At 51.1% G+C, this 8,306-nt stretch overlaps 1 pseudogene; it reads right to left on the minus strand.

Annotated features, from left to right (window-relative positions):
* Positions 1 to 4,317: 4,317 nt before the first annotated feature.
* On the minus strand, positions 4,318 to 4,444 carry LOC111731573 (annotated as a pseudogene).
* Positions 4,445 to 8,306: the final 3,862 nt, after the last annotated feature.

The following is an 8,306-nucleotide window of genomic DNA, read 5'->3' on the forward strand; positions in this document are numbered from 1 at the left end:
AACACCAACTCTTTTTTTTTTTTTTTTTTAAACAAGCAGAGGTTTATTTTTCTCATATAAATAAGGAACCTACACCCAACTCTTTTAACTGCTAGGGTGACTCCGGCCATGTGTATAGAAGGTTTTGAGAGTGCGGTGTCCTATGTGGGGAGGGGACTCTGTGACCCAGCTTCAGTGCCCTGGGCACGTTTGGCTTCCCAGTTGTGGGAGATGGGTGGCAGAAAGACAGCATGAGGGCTTGACCGAGTCGTCCCGTCTCCTGCCGTATGACACAGAATTGTTTCAGGTGATGAGCATGGGTTTAAGTGATGGGATAAAATCTGTAAAATGCAAAAACAATTAGCAAACATTTGAACCTGAGCAAATCCTGAACTCAGACGTTCCTAGCTGAGTGTGCTGGTGCGACGCTCCTGTTGCTTGTGGAATTTTTAAGACACTTTCTGGAGACCTCGCTTCCTGGAATTGCAGGTGTGGTGACAAGAGCTGTGACTTTCAGGTCTCGGGGTTATCAGGGAGGAAGTCGGGGCAGACTTAGGGGAACCCCGAATTGCTCGGATACGGTGTGTCGGTTTCTTATTGCTGCCCTAATAAATGACCGCAAATGCAGTGGCTCCTAACCATGGACGTGTGTTTTCTCGACGTTCTGGAAGCCGGAAGTCTGGAATCGAGGTGTCCGAAGGCTCTAGAAGAGGATGCTTCTCGTCTCGTCCTGCTTCCCGATGGCTGCTGGCATTCCTTGGCCTGCGGTCACATCGCTCCAAACTCTGCCTCTGACCTCTCTGTCCTCATGTGGTCTTCTTCCTGCTGTGTCTCCTCTCTTCAGTCTTTTCTGAGGACATTTGTCATGGGATCTACGGTCTGGCTGGAACGATCTCCTCATCTCCAAGTCCTTAATTTAATTATATATGCAAAAGCTCTTTTTCGCTACCTCCCCTCAAAGTAAGTCCCATTCACAGGTTTCAGGGGCTAGGACAACGGACATATCTTTTGGGGGGGCCACCATTCAACCCACTATGGAGAGTGTTTAAGTGACGCAGAACTTCCTGGTGGCACCTGAACCGGCTGCTCCGTGAGCGGGCAGCCCTGTGACTTGCAAAGTGGCCGCGGGGCTCATCGCCAGCGCCTCCGCCGCCCCTCACGTGACGTAGCCCCAGACGGAGGCGCTGTGAGGATTAAAGGGTTAACACGCGTGCGGCGATCCCAGCGCAGCCCAGCAGGCCCCGCAGCGCGGCTTTTATTTTTAACCACGAAGGAGGCGGGAGAAAGCCAGGCGGGGAGAGCCCCAGGAGTCCATCAAAGGAGGCGCGGCAGATGCCTGCTGGGCGGCCATCGTCCCACCTGCACAGTCGGGAGGTGAGCGGGGAAGAGCGGGCGCTGGGGGACGCTGGTCATCTCGTCCCGGCCCCGTGTTCGCCTCCGGAGGTCTGGAGAAGAGATGGCTCTGACGCCGGAGGCGTGTGACCCGAGGGACACAGAAAGCTTGGGCAGGGCTTGCTCAGGGTAAGGGCTGGCCTGCGGCCCAGGCCTTAGGACGCGACTTTGTGTCAGGAGTTCTAGCGATCGGAACAGCCGCACGGTGACTTCCGGTGACAGAATTCGTCAGCCCTGCTGGGCGGCCACCTTCCCATGCACGATCGCCATCCATGATGGTCACAGTTCGAACCAGAGCGACACCTCTCAAGACCCTACAAGCCACAGCACCCGGTGGCCGGCCACTGCTCCCAGGCCACGTGACGCTGGAGAGAAGACCCCTCCCCTCCCCCGTTCCCACCCCCAGCCCCGCGGGTCCCGCTGCAGGCTCTCCCTGGACTCTCGCCCTGGACGTGGTGTTTCACGGCCTTTATCCCCGTGCCTCCTGAACCCCTCCCCCGCGGCTCTGTCACCAGCGTGAGCCTGAGCCCCAGGCCATCCACTCAGCGGTCCGCTAGGCATTTCTGCTCGGGCCTCCGAGAGCATGGCTGAGAAGTCACATACCTCGCTCCCTCGATTTCTTCCTCTGGAACCTTCTGTCCCGTTTGACCCTTTTGCTCCCTGCCAGACATTTAAGCCAGAACCACAGGGTCACGTGCAGCCTCACCGCACCTCCCCCCCCCCCAACTCCCAGTTCTTCCGTGTGACCACCTGCCACACCAAATGCCCTCACGCCCGGCCTCCCCGCCCCTAGCTCACACCTACGCATCGCCATCGCTCACACAGGCGGGGACCACACGCTGTGCACGGACGCCTGTCCACCTGCTCACCCCCTCCGCTCCCCGCTGGGTGTGGGCGAAGGCCCCTTAGATCGGCCCTTCCCTCTCACGGCACTCACCCCATGAGACCCCGTGCTCCTGCTGCACAGAACCCACTGTCCAATACCCGGGGGTGGCCTGTGTCAGAATTCAGCTTTTCTGGTTTTCTAAAGTAGTATGGTTGTGATGATTAATTTATCTGTGAACTTGGTTGTGCCATGGTACTCATATATTCGGTCAAATATCATTCTAGAAATTTCTGTGGAAGTATTTTTTAGATGAGGTTAACATTTAAACAGTAGACTTCGAATAAAGCAGATGACCTGCCATAATGTGGGTGGTCCTCATCCAATCAGAGGAAGACCTTAAAAGAAAAAGACTGACCGCCCCTTCCCACCCCTCCCCCAAGGAGGAGGACTTCTGCCTCCAGACAGCCTGCGGGCTTGAGCTGCGGCGTCAGGACTTTTCCTGGGTCTCCAGCCTGCTGGCCTAGCTGCAGAGCCTGGACTTGCCAGCTCCTGTAATCGCATGAGCCAATTTCTTAAAATAATCCCCCCCCCCCATTCTATTAGTTCTGTATCTCTGGAGAGCCCTGACTAATACACCACCTTACCCTGGGGATCACTGCCCGACGGACATGCAGGTTGGGTCACCGGCCACCACGACTGCCCAGCTCTCCCCTTCTCCAGCCAAGACCACAGGGAAAATTCCGGTCCCTCCCACCTTCAAGCAAAGGCTGGCGCGAAGGTGTCCTGCCAGGCTCCTGCTTACGGGAGGTTATTCATGGCAGTCAGGTACACCGCTCTGCCTGCCAAGCCCTTCAGTTCCAGCCACATGTCACCGTTACCCCTGACACCCCTCAGGGCAGGCACTTAATAAGCAGGAATTGATGAAAGGGATCCTGCAGGTGTCCTCGGCCAGCAGCTCGAGAGAGTCACGCTGCCCCGCCTTTGTGCTGGAGAGTATCCCTTTCATTAGTGTCACCAGAGTCACTGTCCCTGGGGCGCTCTGGGCGGAGAGGACAGACCGCCCTTGGGCAGGTGTGCTGTTGAAGTGCCATCGGGTGTGACGTGCGAGGGCATCTCAGAAGCAGCATTTCAACAGCTAGAGTTTTAGGTAAACAATGCTAGAGGAGTTACTGATCCATTTGCTAATTTATTCAATAAAAAGTTCTTGGGCTTCTTCACTGTCTAATTACTGAATAACAGAAAGATAAACGACAGTCTCTATCCTTGAGATGCTCGCCACAGAGGTACCTAAACAGCTACGCACGCCGTAATATGATATGCCTTATAATCATAGTTACAGATCTTGAGTGCGTAACATGGGCCAGTGATTTGCCCAATATCACACAGGTGGTTAACAGTAGAACCCTCATGTAGTAGTTAGTACAAAGCTAAGATGCCGTAACAAAGAGACCCCAAATTCCATAACAACAGCTAACGATTAGTGGATACAATATTATAGGTGTTTTACATTTACGGCTTGATTTAATTCTCACAACTACCTGAGGTATCACGTGTACCCTTAATCTCTCCAGTGCAGTGATGAGAAATTTGGGGCACAAGGAGATTAAGCAACCTGCCCAAGGCTGTACAGTTATTAAGTGGCAGAGCCGGGATTCGAACTCAGGAAGCGAACCTCCAGATCTCTGCTATAACCGTGATGCCACACTACCCTAACTGTCCTAAAAATATTGACTTTTTCCCTCTCACTCAACGGCTCCGAGGGGAAGTTCTGCTCCACCAGGCGTTCCGAGACCCACGTCCCTTCTAAGCCACTGCTCCGCCAGCCTCAAGGGCTCCAGTGTTTGATACGGTAGCCACACGCGCCATGAAGCTATTTTGATTTTAATTAATTTAAATGAATTAAAATACACTTAGAAATTCGGTTCCTCAGTGGCTCTAGCCACATTTCACGTCCAGCTGCCATCGCTTTGGGCAGCACAGATCTTACTTACTTACTTACTTACTTACTTACTTACTTACTTACTTACTTTATTTATTTATTTAGGCAACCTCTGGTTGACCTCACAGATTGCAAGGACCTTGTCAGCTTATAATCCCTTATTTTTTTGTTTTATTTTTTATGCCTACAACGCCTGGTCTTCCTAGGTGGTCTCCCATCCGAGGACTCACCAGGCCCGACCCTGCTTAGCTTCCGAGATCAGACGGGATCGGGCTTGTTCAGGGTGGCAGGGTGGCGTGGCCGCAGACTTGGGTGGCACAGATCTTAGAGTGCTCCCGTCACCTCAGACGTTCCCCTTGGGAGTCATTGCCACGTCCAGGTCCATCCAGAGAGATGAGCAAACGGTCACTGAGAAGGCCCGCCGGACGGGCCAAGTTGTAGACTCGCATCTGGTGCACATCGCTTCTGCCCACATGCCTTAGTGCCAAGGCCACGAGCAAGCCCGGGCAAGGCTGACCTACTGGGCAGCCACGGGCCTGGCTGCCCCTTCCGTGGAAGAAGGAAAAGTGAGTTTTATTTGGATCCCAGTAGTCTCCACCTCGTGCATCCTCCTGAAGGGGGAGGCTGCTCTTTTCGGCCTCTCGCTGACCCGCTGCCTTTATAGGAAGGGACAAGGCACAAGTTCTAGGCGTGCCGGTGCGCTAACCAGGAAGTCATCATTTTCCCCGGGGCAGTAAGCAAAATTTTCACTGAAATGGATGAGCGGGTTTCCGTTTCCCCAAGTATAGGACAAAAGCAGGAAAGAGGAGTTCCAAGAGACAGGACGAAACTCGCAAAGGCAGGAGGCAGGGACCGCAGGGTCCGGCCAGGCCTGAGGGCGTTGGCCAGTGGGAGGCAGTTTTAGGCCACAGGGAAGGACTCAGAGTTCGTTCTGAGGACCAGAAACTGTCAGAGGGGAGAGGAGGGCCGGAGCTTCACTTCCTGGAGGGCGGATACTTCCAGGCTGCACAGTCCACTCCCCTGAGGGTGTCACGGCTCTTCCAGAGTCACACGCACCTGCTCCCCTCCTGCCCACCCACAGAGCTGGGGTAATGGGATGGAGCAAGTCCATGGCGCATGTGAATGGGCTTATGTGGAAAGTAAGGTTTAAAAATTCCTGAATAGACAACTGGAATATGCCAGAAGATTTTAGGCTGGGGAACGATATAACCAATGCATTTTTGGAAGAAAGAGCCAGTATATGGTGCAAGAAGAAAAGGTGGGCTTTGTGCATGTGGCACATAAGCCGAGGGAGGGGACGCGATTTGTCGGACGCCTCGCACGGTGCAGGTGCCATGCTGGACGTCTCACCCGCTGATAGGCGTTACCTTTATTTCCAGGCGGGGAAAACGGATGGCCAAGGCAATTCCCAAAACGGCCCGAAGTCACATAGCAAAGAAGTGCTGTGGCTTTGTCCCTGCCTGGCCACGCCTCACGTCCATTTGGGGCCAGTGAGGGCTCAGCGCGCCAGCGAGTCTTTTGGGGGAAGATGGGTGGGATGGGGTCGGTCTCCCGGCTCCTCAGCTACGCAGAGCAGAGCACAGGCACCGCTTGTTTATATTTTAAATACACTCGGCTTTTGGGCTTAAAGAATTCGATGAAGTCAGTATTTATTACTGCAGAAGCAAAATCTCTCTCATTTGCTTGTTGGTGGTAAGAATACGGGCTCTAAAGCTCGATGGACCAAGATCCGATGTCACCTCCACACCACCCAGTTGTGTGGTCTTCCAGGCCACTTACCCTTGTGAGCTTAAATTGCCTCATCGAAACTGAGGAGAAATCATATTAGCCGGGAGGGTTGTTTTGACCATTCTGTTCAATATATGTAAAATATCTAGGGCCATGCTTGGCTCTGAGCCGGCTGTCAATAAATGGCCATGATTATGATTATGATTGTGATTTGACCTAATAGGGTGCCCATGAAAATGTACCCCTCAGATCTCTGGCTGCAGGGGCCGGAATTGACCAAGGGTCCCAGTGCTCCACTCTGAAATCTATTGCAGTGTCTACTGCCGTGGGCTGCTTCCAGCCAATGACTGAGCGGGGCAGGGATGCTAAGGCTTGTTCATCCTGAGAGGCCTGGGACTCGCTGATGAGGCATTTGGGTGTAAGGACTCTGCAGTGGTCCCCCCAAACTCTCCTCAGAACCCCGCTACAGTCCAAGGTGCTTCTAGCCTCCTCGCTCCCTCTCTCCCTCCCTCTCTCCTTTCCTCTGTTCCTTCCTTCCTTCCTTCCTCCCTCCTTCCCTCCCTCCCTCCCTCCCTTCCTCCCTGCTCTTGGGATTGGACCTGCATCTTGGTCTGATGGTTCTTCTAGCCTTTTCTGATTTCATCTCCATTTTTTTCCTAACAGATAGTTCCTCTAAAAAATTTCTTACCTTTTTAATCCCATCTCTGGGTCTGATTCTCAGAGGACCTGGACTGGCACAACCAGAGCTACTTTCTAGAAGGCTAAGGAGGCTGACACCAGCTCTAGCGTCCTGGGCATTAATAACCAAGGCTGTTTGAAGTCGCGTGGCCCTTGCGGTGAAGAGTTTGGATATATTCCCACCAGTTTTCTAAGAGAAGCTGCCCCGTTTCTGCTTGTTGCAGGTGCTCCTTGTTGGCCGGCCTCCTGGTTATCTGTCTTTCCTGATCGGAACCAGAAGCGGGCGTGTCAGGTCACGTGCGCCATGATTTTCTACAAGGTAACTCTTTGTTTTCTGTATCTTCAAGATTAAAAGGGCGTCCTTGAGCAGAACTCGCTTCTCTTAGGAAGGTTTAAAGCAAACGTAGACTTCAGCTGAAGGTCATTCATTTTTACACAAAGCCGTGAGATACCAGTGCTTAATCAGTAAACTGAAAGAATTAATGGGGTGAAAACTGGTATGAAGCCTGAAAAGTTCCTATCTCTGTGTTTGCGTGTATGTGTGCGAACTGGATAAAGAGTTAGATTTCTCACCTTCTCCCTATTTTTGTAATGCTTCCCTCTCTTTTCCTGAATTTGTGATAAACTTTTCATAAAAAGTTGATAGTGAAAGTCAATCGCGCACTTCCATTTCCTGGCGGGTTCACGTGCCAATCTGTATGCTTTACAAGTGCAATCTTATCTTGTCGCTTTTTAAATTTTGTTACGGGTTTATTACACAGAATTCCAAGGTAGACCGCGAATATTGCATATAAGAAAAATAGAAGAGAAATTGTACTGTTTCTCAGTACTTACGAGTATGAAAAAAGACACAACTTATATTTTTTATTGCCCAAGTCATGCGCTCTCATTGACATGTGACCCTAATACAATGAATGGCGTATCTAATTTATGTGAACATTCACATGTCAGCGTTACACTCGAGAAAAACAATATCAGCATCTTCTACCAGCTGGAGTCGTTCTGCCTCCCAATTCTCTTTTTAGGGACATTTTTCAGCTTATATTTGACCATGTATGGTGCAAATTATAGTAGCTTTCTCATAGGGTTATGACGATTAAATGAGATAATGTATATGAGATGCTAGATATTGTTGTCAGTATGATCATGATCGCCATCACCATCATGATCGCCATCACCATCTTCATCACCATCACCATCACCATCGAAGCAACAGAGCTACCAATCTTCCTTTGCTAGACCGTTAATGTGTTGAAAATCCACAACTGAAAAGCAGAAACGAGCTGTTTCACCCTCTTGGCAGCATGGCTGCTTTTAAAAAAAAAAAAATTAAGCTGAATCTGGTTCTCAGAATAAATTAGAATGAATGGCCCAAGAAATGTTCCAAATGGCATCGCTAAGGGCCATGAGCACTGAGGGAGCAATAATAATGTGAATTAAAAAAAATAAAAACAAACAAACAAACAACATCCAGATTCCAAAGTCACGAAGATTCAGAAGTCAGGAAATATCCTGGTGGCGGGTCACGTCGGCTAAGGGGAAACAGGGCGACCAAGCCCACCGTCAGCGGGGTTTCTGCACGCGGCCCCCTAACTGGACCCGCTTCTGACTTGCTGGGATTTTCCAGCCTAATTCATTTCCATTTGGAGCCTGGGGTGTTTAATTTCTACAACATTTCTTACAAATCAGTCAACAGTGTTTAGGATGCTAGCAAAAGGGAAAGAAGCCACTATTTAGCTATTTCAGGTGGAAAAGCGTGCATTT

This window comes from Pteropus vampyrus, unplaced genomic scaffold (genome assembly GCF_000151845.1).
Source record: "Pteropus vampyrus isolate Shadow unplaced genomic scaffold, Pvam_2.0 Scaffold385, whole genome shotgun sequence".
NCBI lineage: Eukaryota > Metazoa > Chordata > Mammalia > Chiroptera > Pteropodidae > Pteropus > Pteropus vampyrus.